Source organism: Macrobrachium rosenbergii, chromosome 34 (genome assembly GCF_040412425.1).
Source record: "Macrobrachium rosenbergii isolate ZJJX-2024 chromosome 34, ASM4041242v1, whole genome shotgun sequence".
NCBI lineage: Eukaryota > Metazoa > Arthropoda > Malacostraca > Decapoda > Palaemonidae > Macrobrachium > Macrobrachium rosenbergii.
The window spans coordinates 8323533-8348532 of record NC_089774.1 but is presented as its reverse complement, the minus strand read 5'-3'; the positions used below and the strand labels follow the sequence as shown (position 1 = coordinate 8348532).

At 34.0% G+C, this 25000-nt stretch overlaps 2 protein-coding genes across 2 annotated transcripts in view; one reads left to right on the top strand and one right to left on the bottom strand.

The window, feature by feature from the left end:
- LOC136856157 (uncharacterized) overlaps positions 1–7674 on the bottom strand; it is a 17873-nt gene extending 10199 nt beyond the window's left edge. Inside the window, exon 1 of the mRNA XM_067133825.1 lies at positions 7201–7674. The gene's annotated coding sequence lies outside the window, so the exon portion shown is untranslated. The remainder of the gene's footprint in view (positions 1–7200) is intronic.
- LOC136856158 (cell adhesion molecule 3-like) overlaps positions 1–25000 on the top strand; it is a 165496-nt gene that overhangs the window by 54447 nt on the left and 86049 nt on the right. The window lies entirely within an intron of this gene.

Below are 25000 nucleotides of genomic sequence, written 5' to 3'. Positions count from 1 at the left end.
TATCTGAGCAGATACAGCAATTATACTTGTTTGAAATTTGGTGTTCCACTTACCCATAATAATAATAATAATAATAATAATAATAATAATAATAATAATAATAATAATAATAATAATAATAATAATAATAATAAGCCATTCAGAAAAACATACACACATACTGACATTCAAACACAGTTAGGAAAAACCTACGGAAAATGCATAACTCAAATATTTATTGATGTCTGGATGACATATGACAGGACAGGATTGCCGAACGTGATTTGATTTGAAAATTTTTGGCTGTCATGTCCACTGAAAGGCTCTCTCTCTCTCTCTCTCTCTCTCTCTCTCTCTCTCTCTCTCTCTCTCTCTCTCTCTCTCAGTCGTTTTCTTTCTGTCATGCTCATTGAAACCTCATTCATTTTATTTATATTTTCAGTAATTACAGGCTATTTAGAATTTGCCTCTCTCTCTCTCTCTCTCATTGAAATCTCTTTCATTTCCCAAGATATTTTCAGTAATCTAAGATATTTTCAGTAATCTATCTCTCTCTCTCTCTCTCTCTCTCTCTCTCTCTCTCTCTCTCTCTCTCTCTCTCTCTCTCTCAGACGACTTTCAATGCACATGACCTTTACAGACAGTATAGGGGTGAATCTATCTGTTTGTCTGTCACTCTCTTTACACACACACACACACACACACACACACACACACACACACCTTACTTAAGCATAAACAAATCTTTCACACTTTACTTAAAGAGATTTCAGCCCAACAATCACAATCTCAACATTTTGGTGCTTTCACAAATTATGTCAACCGTTTCTTGAACCACTCGGAGGACAGTGGTAGTGAGTAACAGTTTTTTTTTTTTTTTAGAATATTACTCATAAGGACGCCATTTCTCGAGCCACTCTGAGGACATTGGTAGTGATGAAAAGTTTTTTTTTTTTAGAATATTACTCATAAGGACGCCCTCAGTCACCCAGCCCACGAACAAAGCCCGCCGTTGCGACAGAGGACGGTCATGAAAAACTGACATTTCTGGTGAAAAAAAAAAAATACCAACATTCGCATCACATACGTCATTGACGCGACAGTCAAATAAATAACGCCCTGGCCCGTTCCATTATGGGAAAAATCTGGCATCAATTGCGCTACTAGCGTTGCAAGCAGGAGCTATACAATGCATGCATTGTGCTTTGACGGGAAGAAGGAAAAAAATTGATGGCCTCAATCGCCCAGTGTACGAAAAGCTTAGACGAATAATAGTGGTATTCATGAGAGATTGAGCTTTGAGTGGGTGACTGTCTGATGCAAGAGAGCTGCCCCTTTTTACCCCCACCCCCCTACCCACCCCCACCCACCCACTCCCCTCCCCTAAATGCCAATGGAAGCCTCTATTGCAACAGTACCCAGTTCGATAGCCGCTTTCAGTTTCTCCTGGTGGAGGGGTGAGGGAGAGATCCGCGTATCTTTTTTTCTTTATTTTTGGGGAGGTCTTGAACTTCCCGGATCAAGGATTCGAACCTTGGATCTTATGTTTCTCTTTTTCTCTTATTTCCATCTTCGTGAAACACAGCAAAAAGCGACCCATGTATAGATTAATTCCTCTGATATAAGTGTGTTCACGACATTCGTGGTTCTTATGTTTTTTTTTTATTATTCCATTTCCATCTTTTGAAACGACCCATATTATTATATATATATATATATATATATATATATATATATATATATATATATATATATATATATATATATATATATATATATATATATATATATATATATATATATATATATATATATATATATATAAAAAGCCCATAAAACCGCCGAAATGTGGAAAATAAAAGCTACATTTCAGAGACCAAACTGCCTCTCTCCTCAGGCAAATAGTGAACGAGAAAACGTTACGGAAAAGCGGTATTCATACCAGAAGGAACATAGGTCAGACGTTACGTCACTCCAGTGGACAATTTCCCTTTAATCTTCTTAATCGCCGGTTGTAGGAAGATTTTATCTACGATACCTGAATCCCAAGCGCCTCTTGAAAGGTTCACGGTGTTTCTTCGTTTGATCTAAGCTGATTCCACCATCTGGATGGAATTCTGTTTTAAAAGAAAATAGTTCAGGGTCATATATATATATATATATATATATATATATATATATATATATATATATATATATATATATATATATATATATATATATATATATATATTCCGGAAGTATTGTTCTTTTTATACAATGCATGGAATGTGCTCTAACTTATGTTGGGCCGTTCTCGTACAGAAGGGATATTTCCCGGCCTACCTCTTTGTCTGTCTGTCTGAATACATTAACAAGACGAGTTAGCTGCTGTTGAATCATGCGGGTATTTCCCTCTCTCTCTCTCTCTCCCTCTCTCCCTCTCTCTCTGTACCCACGCACTTCCACAAATATATATATATATATATATATATATATATATATATATATATATATATATATATATATATATATATATATATATATATATATATATATATATATATATATATACATACACACACACATATATAAGTGTATGTGTGTACGTGTCTCTATGTGTGTATGTGCGTTCCTAAATTCCTGAACACTTATCATTTCCAATTGCAGCTTACCTTCTCAATTTCCTCAATCCTTTTCAGCAAACTTTCCACGGAAAACCTTGGACTCTAAAATGGGAAATTTTCATGAATATACTCTTCCTTATTGTGTAAGATTTGAAGACAGGAAGGACACGGGAACATGTGTTTCCAATATGTTCCCATATTAATTGAATTCGGGTACTTTTTTTTTTTGGCTGGAGACGAAACTGGCCCACCGTCACCTTGGTAACAGAGTATGTGTTTTTTTCTAAGGTTACGTAACGGCTGGATATATAATCTCAGTATTATGGTTACAGATAGATGGGTAGAGATTTGTAGGGAAGTGAGTCGTTTGTATATGTATATGTAAATGTGTGTGTGTATGTATATATATATATATATATATATATATATATATATATATATATATATATATATATATATATATATATATATATATATATATATATATATATATATATATATATATACACACACACATTTTCAAGAAAACAATAACCTAACCTTCACATAACCTTGCACAATGCCAAATCTCTCCCACATAGCCACTAGCAGAACTTAGCAATGACTGAACACCTGAAATTCGCCATTGGCAAATACCAAACACTGGTATATTCCAACTCAGAACCAACCACATCCACAAAAGACTGATTCTAACCGATACCTGTCGCAGCTCCCAGTTGAGTATGCTACCAGGCACCTCAAAAAAAAAGCATAAGAATATATATGCATTCATTTGCATGCGATCTTTTTTCGCAGGTAAATACCCCCTTTTGTAATTAAAGGATGCGTTTGGTTAGGTGAGACGAGTCTGGAATAGGAACTAGCTTAGAATAGGAACTAGCTTAGGAGGTGATGCAAGGACTGAATAGTAAGTAGGTGATGGCGTTCAGTCTGGTTCGGATTGGACTGAGACTGTTACGTTTGTAGATTATTATTATTATTATTATTATTATTATTATTATTATTATTATTATTATTATTATTATTATTATTATTATTATTTTGAGATGGACCATACTCTTACTAAGTTCATTATTATTATTATTATTATTATTATTATTATTATTATTATTATTATTATTATTATTATTATTATAATAATATAGACTGTGAATATTTTTTACCAACTGTATGTACCTCTAAGCCTAAAAGTATTAATCCTATCAATCAATATATTAAGAAAGTCACTAAAAAAATTAATTATGAATCACTTGACCATTTCTGTTTAAATCTGAGCTCCCATATAAAGAAATACATACCAAAAAATCTTCCATTGTTTATCTTCCAAACTCTCAAGTATCACCAAGCCTATCAAAATTAATCTAAGCGTTCACTCAAAAGATATTAATTATGAAGGCTTAATATAAACTCATTACCGAAAAGATGTGACGTCAGCGCATTTTAGACGTACGCCAATCAATCATCAACCCATAATGACTTGTCCTGAGTTGGTAGACGAAGCGGAGATAAAATACATGAATTAGGAATTGGATAAATTAGTAATTAGCTGAATAAGTGAATAATGCATAATATGAAAATTAGAGTTTATGATTATAAGATATAAGCTTCATTATCAGGAATAAGTAATGAGAGAGAGAGAGAGAGAGAGAGAGAGAGAGAGAGAGAGAGAGAGAGATAAAAGCTTAGTATCGACCAACTCCCATAACTTTAATTTACAATCAGTAGGATCCCAGCAAACAAAGCGAAAGCTATTTTCGGTCAAGGGGCCAATGCTGACCGATGGCCTGTCACATGACGTCACAGACTGGTCCGACCAATCGCCTTTAGCTGTGGCTGGCCGAGTGACGTCACTGAAACGTCGTTACAGCGACCGCTGGCCGGAGAGAGGTGTTTAGATACAGTTATGGTGGTCGGTTCTTTAGGCTTAAGTTGCAGAGAGGCATAAAATCCGTTTTTCTCTCGATTATGGTGCAATAATTTGGGGTTAGGATGTTTGGCCTGTATCTGTAAATCACGTACAGTCATCTAACTACCACGTACTTATTCCAAACCCCAGTTTAACAGAGCTATAATGGATATAAAATGAACATCTTCACATAACTCCCTTCCCAATACAAGCGTCACCCCTCAACCTGCCTCGCCCATAGAAAACGGAATTCATCACCCGCTGTCCGGCAAGTCTGGGTAGATTTGAACTGTTTAACCTTGAAATTCGTCATTTTAACACTCGCCTTTGGAGAAGCTACGGAAACAATGGTCGGTCCCAAGGGCAAGGAGGTCCTGCTATGGGCAGGGTTAGTCTTCCATAGCTTCAGGTAAGGGAAGGAGCAAGGGCGTAAGCATCCCAAGATTGTGGTAGGTTAGAGATGAATAGATGATTAAATTGAAGGTTGGTAGATTGGAATCACTTCTCTTTCAGAATGGATTACGAACGAGAGAACGAATGAATGAACAAACGCGAGTAAGGAAAGAGAAGTTTGATGGTATAAAGGCAGGACAGAGATAATGAAAGAAAATAAAACAAATAGATAAATCGTTTACGAAACCAGCCTCGAAGGGCGTCTGAAATTTCAGCTGCGCAAATCACCACGAACTGTCTGTTGCCCACTTTCAGGGTTATGCAAAACAGATGGTATGTATTTGGGCACACGCTAACACTCATATATGCATAGAGAATGAATATATATATATATATATATATATATATATATATATATATATATATATATATATATATATATATATATATATATATATATATATATATATATATATATATATATATATATATATATATATATATATATATATATATATATATATATATATATATATATATATATTGTTTTATTGTTTAAAAGTAAAAATGGATTGTACTTTAAGACTTGTAAACAAATGTAAAGGTTGGCTTTGTGTGTACAGATCTTGAAAGCTTAGGATATACAACTAATCAAGATTGCAATTATTATTATATATATATATAGTAATTGCAATCTTGATCAGTTGTATATCCCAAGCTTTCAAGATTTGTAAACACAAAACCAACCTTCATATTTGTTTACAAGTCTTACAGTACAATCCATTTTTACTTTTAAACAATAAAACAACCTTTGTTTTCGTTTAAAACTCTTGTAATACGGTTTCGTTTTTAAGCTGTTTACACAAACAAACTCCAACTCGGTCTGATTTTCCCACGTTACCCAGTAAGTCCTTTGTCTGTCCATTGACTCCTCTTCTCCCTTCTGTTCTCACACCGGATGTAATTACTCCAATTGCTTCCTTTCTCTTCACTTCCTGTCCTGACGTCCGTTGCTCCTTGTTACTGATTTTCCTTTCCTGCAGTAACCTGACAGCTGCCTAATCTCACCCTCGTTTGTGCCCTCTTGCAAAGATTTTGCAGATCTTTCACCAACGCGTGAAACTTCTTCTAACCGTCACCGACGAACTCAGTCGTAAGCAGATACTAGCTCTTCCACATTCTATCCGGATTATTATTAGTTTTTTTGTATAAAGCGAAACATGTTCCTCGTGTCATATAAGTTACACGGGCGAAAAATGTGGATGTTCAGGGAATATTGTGAAGGTCAGACGTCACGAATACATACATGATTAGATTCCGTAGGCGGGGAGAAATGGGAAAAGAATTAAACGACAGAATTATGCCGGAGAGTCGTCTTGCCTGTTTGCGTGTCTGCAACAGGTAAGATGTTATTAACGAGGTGTTAGAGTCTTTCTTTTTTTCTTAAAATACTTCCCTTCTGCGTTTCAGACACTGGGACTCCTGCGCAATGGAATGAGGTCCACGTGCATGTATGTGTATATGTGTGTATGTATACACATGTATATACATGTATGTATCTGTGATGTATGTATGTATGTATGTATATATATATATATATATATATATATATATATATATATATATATGTGTGTGTGTGTGTGTGTGTGTGTGTGTGTGTGTGTGTATGTGCACGTGTATGTACTCGTATATTGTCTGTTTCAGATATGCCAAATACAAATAAAAATAGATGAGAAATATATTGTAAACTGAGAATTATCAAAAGGAAAAACGTACATCAAAAATTTCATTATAGGAAAAAAACATGTACAAATTTGCAACCTTGAACACGTCTTGTGCGCAAAAATAATTATCGTACCTCAGAGTTACAATGTCTCGAGATTCTAACACCAGTTTTACTGTTCTGTAATGCCACCCTTATCCACGAAGGATAATAAATGGTAATTATTTTCTGCCACTTTGCGCTTGCTTAGAATGTTTCCTCTGCAAATAATTCTTAATAATTTTGTTTATTTTCCATCATTCCTGCTTAGTTCATTGCATATATCATTGTTATGTTTACATTGACAAAAACAACACATACCCAAAAACATTATATATAGATGTGTGTGTGTGTTTGTGTATCAATTTACACCCATATATCTCAGAGGCTTACTACTAACACACATAACACCATTCCACCCACACCCTCTTGTTGCTACACCCCACCAACAAAGAAGGAAAAAGTATAGCCAGCATATACATCAATCTGGGACAAGCCATACATCCACGATAGATGTTCCCGGGAAACAAGAACGCATCTTAGAATGTACCCACCTTCCTTTCACTATTGAACACTCTTAAACTCCTGCAAATATCACTACATAGCGTTTAGATCAACGATCGGATGGATACTGCAGTCGTTGTGGTCAGGAGAAGGCAAGAAGTGTGGGCTCCCTGGATGCACTAAGACGAAAAACTGGTCCTGCTCACCGCCGCGTCTTGAGGAAAGGTCTCTCTCAGGTAGACAGTGGGGCCTTGTGGTTGCCAGCTAGTTGTAAATAGAACGGTTGCCAGGTAGTGTTTTTTTTTTTCCCCAATCTTAGTTCCTTTTTTTTTCAAGTTTCGGTTAGGGATGAGATGAGTTTTGTTTCCTCTCAACTTTCTGTAAAATCATTTGTCTGTTATAGCGGAGGATGAGAGAGCTATTTTTCGCTCTGTTCAATGTTGAATATTAATTAAAAGTTAGAGTACATGACGGTGTCCCTAGACTTGTGTGTGTGTAACAACAGAATTAACCACAGTTATACCCTTGTCTACAAAGACGAAATGCATTTCCAAAATCATTTGCATCCCAACTGATCCTTCCCACACCCCAAGATAAGGAAAAACATCTTCATTAAGGAAGGGACGACTTGAATATCGTGCGTCCTTCGACCTCAAAGGGCAGGTTTTCTCAATAATTATTATATAATTTCTAAGAACGAAGCAGGAAATGAAAGCAATCACGACTGGGTATAGGATGTCACAGGAATAAATTTATCAACAGGAGTTTTTTTTTTTTTTTTGTCCTGAGGAAAAAAAACTAGTTATGCAAGTTTCTTTGAATATTTTTGGCATAAGTGTGTGTATATAGAAACAGTTACATGATGAAAGAGAGAGAGAGAGAAAGAGAGAGAGAGAGAGAGAGAGAGAGAGAGAGTCAGTCCTTCAACACTGTAATCTATAATCCTGATTTGACTGTAGAACATAATTTGAAATGAATAAATGGACATCATGAACCATTTTTATATTACTGGTTATACATTGATCATTTTATAAAATAATCAGATGTATTATTCAATTGAAGCATTGACTAGGTTAGACAGAGTATAAATAAATCAGTTTAATAATTGAAAATTATATTACGCATTATTACAACTACCTTCTTAGGCAAGCTCGACTGATGGTTAGATGAGGTTCATATTAGGTTAGGAATGTTAAAGTTAGGTTAGGTTGGTGATAGGTCAATTATACACTTTCTTTGTTGTAACTTTGTTTATTTGGACTTTCTCACACATTGCTATATTGAACAGGTAGTGTTAAATGTGTTGAATGCTTGTGCTAAAACAGTTTGCAGTCAGAGTTTAGAATTTTATAGAATCTCTGGGCGTTCTATACAATAATGGTTTTCTCACTTTTCAGAAAAAAGGAGAGTAATGAATCTGGGGGAGAAATCAGAAGCAAAGAGTAAATTCCAGACTATATTTCTCTGAAGAGCTTCTTCAGAATTCTCTCATCAATGTATTTGTGTATATTGAAATATATATATTTTTTTCATTTTTGAGCAAATGTGCTTTTGCGTGTGTACAAAATTACAATATTTTCATGGGTGCAATTAAAATAATGAGGTGGAAACATTTTCTGTCTTATATATATATATATATATATATATATATATATATATATATATATATATATATATATATATATATATATATATATATATATATATGACCACCACTCTGGTCCCACTGAACCAACCAAGCTTCCCTGTATAGTGTAACCTTCAGATAGGATCGAACTGTCTTCTCACCGCCCTCTCAGCAACTCGATATTCGAACAGTATAATAAAACTCCCTCTTGTCTCACGACTCACTGTCCCCTTAATGCCCCTGTAGTGCGCGTCCATGATCCAGTCAAATGATCTGCGATAACGGTTCTGTTCATGCAAATGAGGTTCTCCAGCTTGAGAGATGTGCGGGGTGCGTTCTCTCCCGAGTGCAATCAGATACTGAGACGTGTACACGGAGAGTGTATATACATATATATTTCTAAATTCATTTTTCTTGCAGCTGATATCAGTGGCAGCCTTGGAGAGGTAGCGTGTACAGGTAGGAGGCATGCATTTAAGACCGGGGTACGAGGCTAATTTGCAGGTAAGGGGTTGCAGAGACAAAAATAGACAAAAGCCACAGGTGAAGACCAGGCTGGTAAACTGATGTCTGGAAACGTCAGGAAATATTATAATGATGTTGCATATACATATATATGTGTGTGTATATACACACCCCACCTTCAGGAAGCCCTTGTGACCATTTCCTCGGGGTGTAAGGCTGCATTTAGCCTGAACTAAGTCCTGTAACAGTGTACTCCGTTACAGAATCATGAACAGCAGACCTCCATTCCTAACAAAGACTTTGCCAAAACTGCAAAACTCATGCCACTTGTATACTGTGCAACGTCTCGACTGCACCTATACTTATCTCCTAGCCTCGCTTGCAGATGTATTGACTCCTTGACAACTAGTGCAATAAAAGTCTGAAAAAAAAATAGCGAGGGAGTGTTTTGCTGTCATAAAATCCAGGGATACGTCTCCCAGAGGCGAGTGAATTTAAGCTTATCAAGAGATAAGTAGCCCATTAGGAACCGGTTATACGATAGTAACTGGCTCCGCGCACATTACACAATCGAGAGTAAGAGGACTGCGCATGCGCCGAGAAACTCCAAGCAAACGCCGAGTTGCGCAATGCATTCTTCTTCTCCTTTTTTTTGGAGGTAGTTTTATGTTGGGGATTTCTGTGAATATTTGTTTTTTTTTTTTTTTTTGTGGTTCCCGGTATTTTTTGTAGGTCTACTACGCCTGATTTTTGTTCAGTCTTTCGTCTACCGTTCTGCGCGTCCTTACTTATTTAAATTTTCTCATGTTTTATTCCATTTTTTTTTTTCATTTTTTTTTTACGTTTTCCAGTTTCTCCAAGTATTTTTTTTTTACGACTGTTTTTATTTATTTTCCCTTTCACCCTGACATTTTTTATATATATATAAAATATTTTTTTTAGTTTCGCCTTCTTCTGCTACTACGCACGACACGTCTCTTTTTTTCTTCTTCTTTTTTTTTTTTTACCCCGAAATGAGAATGAGGAAGACCAACCCTCTTCCGCGATGAGCCGACGGAAACCAGACGCAACTGGAACTTACCTGTGCAGGATTTTCCAGGGGGATTCACCCGCATGCAGAGCTGTTGTGAAACACCTTTCCAGAGCTAGACGGGGCCCTGGAAGTCGCCTGATGGACCCTCGTTTGTGCGAAGTTGGTGCAACTTGAGAGTTCCAGTTTTGGGAGGTATTTGTGATGCTTCCTGCCTGTGGCCAGCAAGCAGTTAAGCAAGTGACCAAGGATGTCAGTAATTGGGAAATTTTTCCCCCTCTTGATCGCCAGTCAACCTGTCTGGGGGATCAGGATGTGAAAATCTTTCTGTACTGACGAAGTTCTTGAGTGGCGTTTTGCACGGAGGTGCTATTTGTCTTAAATGCCCTTAATATACTGAAGGTGCTCTCTCAGTAAAGATCAAGATTTTTTTTACTCTCTGGTGGGTAATTAAGCAAGCAATTAAGGAAGCAAGAAATTGAGAAATTTTTTGCGTCTTGACTGTCAGGCCGTCTGGGGGTCAGGATGTGAAAATTCTCCAATATTTTCAAAGTGTCTAAATCCACTGAAATTTGAAATTTCCCTGAAGGTACTGATGTTTTTAAAAGCCCATAATATACTGAAGGAACTCTCAATGAAAACAAAGACTTTTTACTCTCACTGAAAGGGGTAAGATTACCCTGAATTCTCTCTGCCAAACGGGAAGAGTAAGATTCCGTTTCAGGCCAGTAAAGCCTCTTGTTGAACCAATCGAAACATTTTACAAAAATAATACGCATTGATATCTTTCTTCTGAGGTGCGTTCATCTCGATTTCTTCATAACTATTCTTTTTGGGAAGTCAGTTCAAGAATGAAGAGATTGGTAGGTTCAGTTATATCTCAGAATTGATTGAATATCATCACATATATATATATATATATATATATATATATATATATATATATATATATATATATATATATATATATATATATATATATATATATATATATATATATATATATTCATAACAACCTGCTTTTCAATAACTGACTGCAAACCAAACGAGTTGACTGACCACTAGATACATAACCTATAATATAATTCAACAGGAGCACAATAAAATTTTCATGGAACGGACCCAGATCGCCCCCACTCATAGGATCAATCTCGAGATTTCTTAAATTGTTTTTTTTTTTTTCGTCGTCCAAATAATTCCTGATTGGGAGATTTTTATACAACTAATTTATAATCAGATTTTGTTTGTTAAACTTATTTGCTTCAAGATAAAGAAAACATAAATACAGATATCAAGGATGATATCAAGAAAGATACCAAGAAAGATATCAAGAAAATGGTGAAAATATCTTTCTCGAGTTTGGTAGTTAATCGAAGCCATACCTCGCCCGGGTGATTTACGAGAATGTGGCCAAAAAGTCTTTGAAATCTTGAGTTCTTTAGTGCCCTTTGAGAGAGAGAGAGAGAGAGAGAGAGAGAGAGAGAGAGAGAGAGAGAGAGAGAGAGAGAGAGATTGGTAAAATACAGCTGGAAAGTGAGAGAGAGTTGGAGAGAAATTTTAATATGTTAAATTATTTTTTAAAATGCGTACCATAGACAGACAGAGAGAGAGAGAGAGAGAGAGAGAGAGAGAGAGAGAGAGAGAGAGAGAGAGCAAGGGTTTTATTACCTTGTAAAAGTATTTGGTGGAATTTGTATATTTGCATGTTAAAGAGAGAGATAAAAAAATTATTAAAATCATTTATAGACAACACAAAAATGAGCATTCATTACAAATATTAATATACTTCACAATTTATATACTTCATAAAGGAATTAATAGATTTACAAACGGAAAAAATGCAGTCATAATAATTATACAATTATATACATGAGACAAGATCATTCACTGAATGATTAAGACCGTCATCTTCAACTTTTTAGTACACTGCAAATAATTATAGCTTCTCTGAACATTAATATTTTTCTCACATAACCTCAGATCCATGACATAAAATTATTCACTATTTATCGAGTTAATAAATTATACAATTCACTATATTACCAATTCATCCACATTATACAGGTAGCATTCATTGTATAAGTAAATACATTTTAGATTATTCAGCCCATTTATTCACTTATTCTCCGTCACATTGATAATCTAACTCACGCGATTGGCACACGTTTTGTACCAAATACATTTTCCAACATGTATCTAATCTGTATATCATTTCCTTCACCACAATTTACATGTAACTTCCTGTTCAACTCATTTATTCGCTTATTTTCCGCCACATCTATAATCTAACTCACATGACTGGTACACGTTTTGTACCAGATACATTTTTCAACATGTATCTAATTTGTATATCGTTTCCTTCACCACAATTTAAATGTAACTTCCTGCATCATATTGGCAATCCATTCACTCAAGGTGAGAATGACGCAGCGCACAGCCAACCTTCAGGACAGGTCAGAATTCAAAGGTTAAAATTAAACGTCCTCTTGAAGTCTTAAAGATTTTTGGGGGATTATGCTGGTACAGTGGTTAGTGTCGTGGCATGCCACTTAGATGTCGCAGGGGGTTCGCGTCTCCCCCTCAGGGGGATGACAAATCACTGGCTCTGTGTATCATGGGCTATTACTGCTTCAGTGTGGGGGCTGGAAGCTTCAAGAATTTCAAGTCAATGCCCCCTTTGGTGGACTTGTTCCATGTGAATAGGTTTCATCTACCGAAACCACAATGGTAATAGTATTAAGACTTAAGTCTTAATGGTAATAATATTAATACTCAAGTCCTCTGTGTTATTCTTCCGTGTAACAGAATCACTCCTTGTTGGTCAGAACTGAAAGCAGGTGGAGTAGGAACTGGGTGACTTGCTGAAATGAGACGAGGTAATGTCATGTTCAGGAGTGAAATGTCACAGGTCACGCATCATGTGTGATGGTAATGATCAAGACGGTGATGGTAATGATAATGATAATGTCGATGATTATATGTTATCTTTATTATTTTTTGAAAGGTTGCATTTACTTTGGGAGTCAATGATAATGATGGTAAGAGTAATGATAACAGGAATAAAAATAAAAATATAATTTTCAATATTATTATTATTATTATTATTATTATTATTATTATTATTATTATTATTATTAGACAAATGATGATAATAATAATAATAATAATAATAATAATAATAATAATAATAATAATAATAATAATAATAATAATAATAATAATAATACGAGACATACACTTCTCTCTATTTGATAAACACCACAATCAGAGCACCATTAGTAATAATACTGATACTTAATCATTCACACGTGCCTGCCAATCCTCCTACAGGCAACAGGTTCATCGAAGCAACCCCCTAGCCCCAAACCCCTAAAAATTCCCCCGCTCCACGCGCCGCAAAAACTCTAACGCCACCAAGACATGAAAACACCCAGGAGCCCAGCATACGACCTTTAGGCAACCACCACCTCAGTGCTTGACGATAACTCAAGCCAGTGCGAACTGCCTCACCGTCTTATCAGCTGTGAGCTTGACAGAAGGACGTCTGCACGCCTGAGTTCTTGTCCATTTTAGACCCTCTCAGCTCGTGAGTGAAGGTGGGCAGGTTCTGGTAGGTTCTGCCCAAATTGTGGGTATGCGGATGGGTTTTTTTTTTATTACACTTTCCTCTGGAATTCGTAAGCGCTTGTTTGTTTTTTTTTATTTTTATTTTTTTTTTTTGTGAAGGTTAGTAATTGGATGAGTTAATATTTAGCGAGTAAGTTGGACTCACTTCCTCGTTCGTGCATAATTTTTTTTTTTTTTTTTTTTGTTTGTTTAAGCAGAAAGTATAATTTAAGTTCAAGAAAAGGCATTTTTTTCCAGTTAGGATATTCACTTAAGTTTTACTTATATATATATATATATATATATATATATATATATATATATATATATATATATATATATATATATATATATTCAAAAAGTGTTTAAAGTCCTTATCCAATTTCGAACATTTCTGTAGTCTTTGATGTCAATTGAGCCTCGAAAATTTGGAAATATTTCGTCTATTTTTTTTCTTATTATTTCTGAACGAACGAAAGTAGAATCCTCCAATGATTTTAGAAACCATTTTCAAGAACAGCATGTTTTTGCAAACTGTATTCAACTTTAAACGCAGGAGAGTTTTTCGTACAAAAGCTTATATTTATTAAGCAATGTCGATAATGACACGTTTCGGAAGGTGTATAAAAAAATAAAACAAAAATATTTAGAAGTTGGTTTCAGAAAATCTTTTATGGTCATGCAAACAATAAATTGTTTTACAGAAATATGACTGCTTTGTACAACTATTTAAATAGACTTATATATATATATATATATATATATATATATATATATATATATATATATATATATATATATATATATATATATATATATATATATATACATATTTAAATATATATCTTTACAAACCATCAGCAATCGTCAAAAAAAATATTACATAGTTTAAATACGAACGCAAATGTATATCTTTACAAATCATTAGAAATTCCTTTGAAAAGCCTTGCATGATCAGAAAACAATTCCCAGAAACACTTCTACTTAGAATATACGAATTCTTCATCCAGACGAAACTTACCATACCCACCCACTTACTAAAACAAATAACGAATATATAGGAAAACCCCCCAAAAAACAAACAGGTGAATACAGAGGACATACGCCATGAACTTTTACTATTTATAGAAGTTAACGAAGCCCCGAAAGTCTCCTCGTGACCAGTCCAGAAGATCCTGCGTAACTCCTCCGCTAAAGCAAAGGTCACCTTGTCGTGGTATAGACATAATTAACGGCTGCCCGGATGTTCGAAAATTTCTGCTTGTGCTTGCGAGTGGATCTGTGAATTTCCGGATGTCCGTGCCTCCGTGTTTCCTTGCTAATTTCCGTTTGACGTTTCCTGGTTTGGTTTGGTTTGATGAACGAGGGATCGTTTTGATTGAGAGTGGTGCCGTTGTAATGTAGAACTTCTGTAGTACGTATACACGAAGTGGTATATATATATATATATATATATATATATATATATATATATATATATATATATATATATATATATATATATATATATATATATATATATATATATATATATATATATATATATATATATATAATATATATGTATATGTTTTACATATATATATATGTATATATATACAATATATAATATACATGTGTATATCTGTCTATCTATCTATCTATACACAAAGCCTTCCAGCGTTTCGGAAAATCTTAAGGGGATGAGATCGCTGGCCCAACACTCCTTTCCTCTACAAAACCTAAAACCCGAAGATACGTGGCAGGAATACCCCACAAACCTACCAAAACACCAGCTCCTATCACTTAAAAAACAAGATATATTCCCAATCAAATTCAAAGTCTATTCTTGTATAAATAAATAGCAAAAGACAAAACAAGAAACGCTCAAAAATGATTCACAAAAGACTAAATGAATCAACAGTCGTGGATATGAGCCAAGAATATACAAGACGGGGCGAAAAATACGACAGTGCTCCCCAAAAGGGGAAGTAGAACTGAAGCAATAACTAACTTTGACAGCCAAACCTGTAGGATTTCATTCAAGGTTGAGAAAGGGAGACAACGCCTGCATATTTATGAGTCCGCCTGGAGAGGAGGAAGTCTCTTCAAGGCTGAAGGATCATGCGTTCAAATCCTAGATAGCTGGCTGCCTAGCATGCCTGGTATGAAGCAAGGACTCTCTAGGACTATTGGTACTCCGCAGGACTCTGCCTGGGTATGAACGTTTGGGGTTTGTTTGTTTGTGTGGTTTTGTGAGTGCACATACGCAAGCATGTATATATATAAATGTATGTGTGTGTATATATATACATATATAAACCTAGAGTCTGTGTTTGTGAATGTCTGTAATCTGTACGTCAACTTTAGAACAATCATAACCAACAGAATAACTGCAGTTTCAAGTGACATATCATTCCTGATAGAAAACGTCAAATTCAAATCATATTTCCATCTTTAATGTCCGAGTATTTCTACATTCATTTTGCATCTACGAATATCGTTCGCTCCTCACAGTCTATCGAAGCTTTTCCAAAGGTCAAACAATTATTCCGTCTTCGTTGGATATTTTCTTTTATTTCCTGCTCTGCAACTTGATCAGTCAAACGAGAATCTTTTTTGATTATTTTTCCTTTTGAATTTCTTTAGTTTTTTTTTTTTTGCCAACTTTAAACTCTGCGATTTCTTAAGAATTGAGCAAGTTATGAAAATTAGGTGAATTTTCCTTTTTTTTATTTATTTGCTTATTTTTTGTGTTTGGTTTTGTAGGAAAAAATGGACGTGGAATTTTAAACAAAGAATCTTCTTTGTGATAAGACATAAGTTTTATTAAATCAGGCATCATGGGAATAATTCCACGCATACATAAATATGAATGATTTTATGAATACATAAACGGTATGCATCCACACACAAAAATACATACATACATACATACATAATATATATATATATATATTATATATAATATATATATATATATATATATATATATATATATATATATATATATATAAAAATATATATATATATATATATATATATATATATATATATATATATATATATATATATATATATATATATATATATATATATATATATATAATGTGTGTGCATGTGCATTCATACCAACACAAACCACAAACACCTCCCATCTCATTCCTCTGCATCGCTGTCACCACAAACAATATCTGCTCCAATTCCTTCCATTAGTTAGTTGCGGGAACTCGACATAAATTTCAGAAGGCGCCTCATCCCTGACTACTCTGTGTTTATGCTCAGCTAAATCAGTATTAGCAGTTAATTATATCCGTGAGGCAAGCACTAAATCACCACTTGCTCCTCATTTACCCATGAATTATTCACTAAATGCCCCGGTCTTCTTTGCACGATCTTCCAACCGGGCGATTCTTTTTTAGGGTGGGGGATAGATTCGTCTTGCGCGTTCTTCGAATGTGGTTTTTTTTCTACTTTCTGATTGTAGAAATTGATGTTTTTTTTGTGATTGGGTTTGGTTATAGAATCATTTGGCAGGTCAGGTAAGGAATATTGGAAGAATGTATGTATATATATATATATATATATATATATATATATATATATATATATATATATATATATATGAATATATGTATATATTATATAATTTTTTTATATTTATTTACTACTAAATTCCTTTATAATTTCACCCTCCCACGAGAAAATATATTTGTATCCACAATGGTATATCCATTCCTGAAATAACATCCAGCCCCAAATTATACCCACTCATCCAAACAGTGTTATCCAAAGAGAGAGAATAACGTCTAAATCAATAATATCCATTCACAGAAGAGGATATTATCCATTTACATATTATCCAGGCAGAGAAACAACAGGAGAGAGAGAGAGAGAGAGAGAGAGAGAGAGAGAGAGAGCCAAGTGCTACAAGGCAATTATACAAAAGGAGGCATTAGCATACAGAGAACTCTCCTCCCCTCCCCTCCCCACCGCTTGCGAGACATAACTGGAGGAAATTGCAATTTGCAACGTCCAATGTTGCATCTGATCAATAGAGTTTGCGTCTTGAGATGAGGGGTTGGCAGGTCTATTATTATTATTATTATTATTATTATTATTATTATTATTATTATTATTATTATTATTATTATTATTATTATTATTTCTGGAGCAAGGGAAGTTGAAGGGGTTAGACAGCTAATTAGGAATTCACCAATGAGGACAGATAAAAAATAAAATGAACAAAGAATTTTATCATTTGTAAAACAAGTCACCATAATTAGAAATTGGTCTTGACCGAAATATATAAGAAGAAACATATTACATATTTATTTATAACGTACAGTCTTGAACCCTCTTTAAAAGAGAGAGAGAGAGAGAGAGAGAGAGAGAGAGAGAGAGAGAGAGAGAGAGAGCAAGAGAAACAGACAAATAGATTTGTATATCTTTGTTAGCTCATTACCCGAACGAAAATATTCCTTTTGCCTCAAAGGAAAGACGAAGAATTTCTCCTTTAACTATTGTTAGACGATGCAGAGCACAAGATAATTGAAGGTAAATACTGCCAATGCGAAAGGAATTATGCATAGCCAGGAAAAGTAAAAAAGGATTATATTACGAATAAAAAAATAGAAAATAGTAAGAGCCAGTGATGTCCAGATATTATATAAGAGCAAAGCGAATAGATAATAAATAAATAGATAAATAAATAAAGAAAATAAATTATCACTGATTTCCAAAAAGATATGAAAAAATTCTGATACTTTTTTTGCTAAATATTAAATAAATAGATAATCTAAAAATGCAGAGACCAAGTTACAGCCATTTGCAAATTAGATCAGTCAATATAGACTATAAATGATTTTAAAATACAGAAAACCAGATGATTAATTCTCCTTATCCAGAATTATAATCAGTGAATTCTGAGTAAACAGGTGCAAAAATAGATGAAAATTTATTTGATACTGTCATAATGGCTTTACTAAGTCATAAAGAAATAATTAATAATTGTTGGTAAATGGAAAATGACTGAAGAGAATTATCCATGAACTTTGACATGGCAATCAGAAAATAAATGAACAGAATGATTAAATATTGAAAATATATAATAAATATTCATTATTCTTACAAACAAAAAATGAAGACGTCACGAACAAACAGAAATAAACGAATGAAAAAAAATATTAAAGTCAGGAAAGCTACTGTCAACAACGAGCCACAATTCTTGCACAGGAAAACTTATTAGTCAAAGTAGTGGGGTTGTAACCTCTCTTAGGGGTGGTGGTCGTGTTGGGGGAGAGTGTTGGGGGTGGTGGTGAATGGTATGGGGTGTTGGGGGGCGTTGGGTAGCTAGCTTCCCTTGAAGGCAGTGTCATTAATATGATTCATTGCTAAAGGAATCAATATGGTCATATTAATTTGCTCTTTGAGTCTTTCGAGGGCATGATCAGGAGATGGGCTTTGAGGGGTGGGTGGATGGGCGTGGGTAGAAAGAGGGGGGAGGCCCTAGATTTTAAGGGGGGGATACAAGGTCAGGGGTCTAGGGAGCGTTATAGGTAGGGGCGTCTTTAGAAGAGGGGTTGATTTTTGCCAAGTGACTACTTTGAATGTGAATGTGAAATGTGGTTTTAGATTATTCACTATGAATTGTAGATCATTGATATATATGTATTAAATATTTTTATATAACTCTGCTTGACTGAAGTAAAAATAGCTTTCAGCTGAAGAGGTTAGATAACTAATAATTTCAAATTAATGCTGTCTTGATCCGCTGCTAATCTTTTATTAAAGGAAACTGGATATATATTTTCTCATCTGTAATCATCAAGCAAAGATGCAATGTTTTACTACCCTAATACTGCTCTCCTTGCATTTTAATACATTTTTAGTCATTTATTAATTTAGTTTTTTTTTCTATTTTAGTAATGAACACCATAATATTCATTGGAAGCTTGAATTTCGAGTCAATGATAATAATAATAAAAAATCCACACAACTGGTTCAAAATTATTCGTACCAGACTCAGTTATGTGTTTGTGTTAACTGAAACCTCGAGATTACATTCTAAAAAAGATTCTATTAGTTTTTTTCAGGTAATAATGCAAAATTGCAATGTTTTATGCAGCTGACCTAACTGCAAGAATTTAAAATAATTCTTTCCACGGCGTAAATAAAATCCATGAATTGCTTTTTAAAATTATCAAATATGTATAGACTTAATAACTAATCAAGAATTTTTTTTTAAACTAAAAACCAAAAAATGTTGAAAATTTTGGCTCCAATTCGAGAGTTTTTGAACAGCAACGCATAAGACTAGTAGAACCTCATAAATGACTCCCTTTTCGCGGGAAGATTACTCGACTGTGATTGGTCGTTAATGATGTCATCAAGCTCAGCGGTGATTGGTTGGTTTCTTGTTTACTCTCTACGACGATGGGCATTTTTATCACGTGCTACCACTGAGTGAATTTTCAAAGATATTTTTGATGTCAATAATATTATTTGATGTGTTTAAGCCAATCAGCCAGGTGTAAAGTATAAAAATATATATCTAGAATAAATGCAATTCAATCGTCTACTAGCATAAATCATTTTATTCTGCATTTTATTCATTTGAAAGGTTAGCAGTTCACCTTTTTTTTTAAGTTTCTGAATAAATAGTTATCATTTTTGCCAATTCTCACAGAAATATATTTCTTTTCATTTTACTTTTGACTGTTTTTAATCTCTGTACCTTTAACATTTCAGTGCAAAGATACAAATATGTACATTTCATAGCTTGAACTGATCCTAATAAGTTTAAATTAAACAGATATGTTTATTTTATAGGTTACTGTTTCAGATCCAGAATCCACTGGACAAGCCTGGACGTAATGTTTAAAAATAAATAAATGTACAGAAAAGAATATTATGATGATAATAAAAAATATATGCAATAACTGTTATTTTATTATGAATTGCCTCATTACAAATTATTGCTTATCATCCATTTTTAGTCATGATAGCAAATAGGTTTTTATATATTAATTTTTATTTTACTTGACTATGCGCTGCAACTCACTCTCTCTCTCTCTCTCTCTCTCTCTCTCTCTCTCTCTCTCTCTCTCTCTTTCTCTCTGGTTAGACTAGGACCTTTTGGTCAAAATAGGAATTCTGTTCTAGGTGAAAATAGGAATTCTAGTGAAACCCTTTTTGGTAAAACTAGGACCTTTTTTTGGTCAAAATAGGAACTTTGTGGGAAAATTAGACCTTTTTGGTCAAAATTGGAACTTTGGGGACCTTTTTGGTCAAAATAGAGCTTTGGGGAAAAACAAGGTCCTTTTTGGAAAATAGGAACTTTAATTAGGAAAACTAGGACCTTTTGGTCAAAATAGGATCAAAAACTAGGAACTTTTGGTCAAAATAGGAACTTTTTGGGAAAACTAGGACCTTTTTGGTCAAAATAGGAACTTTTTGGGAAACTAGGACCCTTTTGGTCAAAATAGGAACTTTGTGGGAAATTCTAGGACCTTTTTGGTCAAAATAGGAATTCTGTGGTGAAACTAGGACCTTTTTGGTAAAACTAGGACCTTTTTTTGGTCAAAATAGGAACTTTGTGGGAAATCCAGGACCTTTTTGGTCAAAATAGGAAATTGTGGGAAATCCAGGACCTTTTTGGTCAAAATAGGAACTTTGTGGGAAATCCAGGACCTTTTTGGTCAAAATAGGAACTTTGTGGGAAATCCAGGACCTTTTTGGTCAAAAAAGGAACTTTTTGGTGAAACTAGGAACTTTTTGGTCAAAATAGGACCTTTTTTGGTAAAACTAGGAGCTTTTTTGGTCAAAATAGGATCTTTGTGGTGAACTAGGACCTTTTTGGTAAAACTAGGATCTTTTCTGTCATGACGTATATAAAATAACTACATTCTTAAAAATTACTTCAAATGCATCATTTAATAGTATACCAACTAAATTTATCAATAAAAATAAAAAAAAAAAAATTTAAAATTTTGAAAATTTTGGGTCCAATTCAAGAGTTTTTGAACAGCAACGCATAAATCGCGGTGTTCCTCATAAGTAACGCCCTTTGCGCGGGAAAATTCCTCGACTGTGATTGGTTGTTAATGATGTCATCAAGCTCGGTGCTGATTGGCTGGCGTTTTATTTACTACCTACGTCGATCGGTATTTTTGCCATTTATTACCAGAGAGTGAATGTTGAAAGAGATTTTCTACGTTAGTAACATTATTTCATGCGTTTATATCGGTCCAGAAGCTGTAAAATATAAAAATCTATATTTATAATGAATGAGGTACAATAAAACACTTGTGTATATTGTTTTATACCACATTTTATTCAGTTGAATGTTACCAGTTCACCTTTTATTGAACAATTCTGAATGAGTAGTGACATTGTTACCAATTCTTACAGGAAAAAACCTGTGAGTTGTATATAATTTTTATTAAATCTGAAATTTTTTAATCTGCCAAACTTTAACATTTTGATAAAATGTACAAAAATATGCATTTCTATATATAGACTAGGATTTTCAGGTGTTATTTTAGTTAAACATACTTACAGATATTAATTTCGCATTTTCTCAACTCCAGAATCCTTGGACAAGCCGTAACTTTCATTCGTTTCCATGGCAACGGAATTCCTCCTGGATTAATGCCATCTGTTGCCAGTAAATAGATTTTTATTAAAGATATCTCCAGTAATAATGATTGATTTTATGTGTTTATTTCGACAAAATGGCTGTAAAATGTGAAATTACATGTCTGGAATGAAGGTAGCTTGGTATTAAACTTATATGTATTATTTAATTCTGTATTTAGTTCATTTAAAAGGTTACCAGTTCGCCCATTTCTCACTGTTTCTGAACAGGATCTCATAGATATATTTATCTTCTTTTATTTAAACGGCATTTATCTCCTGATACTTAACATATTACTTAAAAGTATAAATACATGCTTATCACTTTTGTTTTTGGGTAAACAGATATATAGATTTTTATTTTATTATCGTTTAAATTTTAGGATCCTCGGTCAAGCCACGCCCCACTGTAAACATCTGTTCACATTGATGCCATTTGTTGCCAGTAAGAAAATCTTTACAGCGATTTTTGAATTGATAATGAAAAACTACTTTGTTATATTGGTCGAATAGTTGTTGAATATAAAACTCTATAACTCAAGTAAAAGAAACTTGGTATTAACCTTGTGTAAAGCATGATATTTACCATTTACTTCGAAGTGCAGGTGGCTAGTTCATTTTTTTAATCTGACTGGGTGTTTTACATTGTAGCCAATACTTGCCAAACAGGTACCCTGTAAAATATCCCATTTTCACTTATTTACAAAGCCTTTTCTATCATTTTACATAACGATATAACTAGAAAGAAATATATTTACACTTCTCTGGCCAATTTGGAATTTACAAGGAGTTTATGGGTCATTATTTAAATAGATTGTCATTTGGAATGAGTGTTCTACATTACAGCCAACTCAAGCCAATCAGGCACCCTATAAAATATTCCATTTTCAATGATTTACAGAATCTTCTCTCTCTTTTTACATAACGAATCAACTAAAGATATATTAATTTACACTTCTCAAACCATTAGAGGAAGTGTACAAGGCGTTCAGGGGTCATTATGTAAATAGGTTTTCGTTAGCAAAAGTCTCCATTCCACAATCCTTGGACAATCTTCAGTGCAAACATCGGTTACCATGGCAACAGCAACGACCTTTCTTTATTAGAAAACGATGCTATTTTTTTAAGGTCAAACTAATATATTACTCTATGTGTCGTCAATCAATTACCTTTTCCCTAAAGTAATCAACAAAAATATTAAATTTTATAAAAGTATAAATGGCGTAAAAATTTTGCTGATCTACTTTCGAGTCAATAGCATTGAAGAAGCCTCCTTCGAAGAGTTTAATGTCACAATGTGCTAAATTTAACTCCACATAAACGACATGTTATGTCTAATTATAGTAAAAGTTCTGTTCTAAAATGGTACAAGGCGACGTACACTCTTTCAGCTCTCTGGGCTACATGAGGAAATTCCTGTGGTTTTCTAAATTCTCCCAAATTACAGCATTTTTATGATTTTAAGTATGATTTCCTACCTGCCTGTGACTCTTGGCTTTTTCGAAAGTATATCCATGACCCTGTGCTTGAAAGCACCCCGATAATACACAGTTTTTGAAGGAAATTTCTAATTGCCTGTGACAACCAGGCCATTACACACAGTTCTATACATAGCTGGAACATAAAATTTAGGCTAGAGGCCAATCGTTGGGACCTTTAACGAAGTAATTCAGAGCTGAAAGTGAAACTGAGAGTTGAAGGGTTTGAAAGGTGTAACAGGAGGAAAACCTCGCAGTTGCACTGTGACGCAACCGTTAGGAGAGGGTGGAAAGGAAGATGGAAGAAAGAGACTATGAATGGAGGTGCAGTAAAAGGAATGAATGGGGGTTGATGGTTAGGAAGAGATGGAAACTTGATCATAATCCACAATAATAAGGAGGAATCTATAAATCTGCTTTGATACTGATTTCTAGGCTTCTAGTATCTTCCACAGCTTATATTTGATTAAAATAATAAAAATAATAATAATAATAATAATGAAATGGCTTAGAAGTCAGTGGCTATTATTATTATTATTATTATTATTATTATTGTATTCAGTTTTGATCTGACCTAATATTACCTGACTTCCCTTGATTTGATTGGCTGCTTGAACTACCTGGCGCTAGCTGCAGGAACCCAGAAGGTGGGATTTCAGAGTTCCCAAACAGCAACCCATAAGGCCAGATGATCTTCAAAGTCTCTCTCTAAACCCGGGAAAAATCCTCGACTGTGATTGGCTGCTAATGATGTCATCACTTTCGACGTTGATTGGAGTATCTTGTAGAGTACGGGATTGATGCCGTTAGTTGCCTGAAAGTAAATTTTTGAATGAATTTTGATGATAATGATACCATTTTATATATTCCATCATGACCACATAGTTGTAAAAATAAAATTAAACGTCTAGAATGGATTAAGCTCATCATTAAACTCTTATGTACCATTTTATTCTGCTTTTAACTTTATTTTAAAAAGTTACCTTTTCACCTATTTTTATAAGTTTCTGAATGTACAGGATCAATGT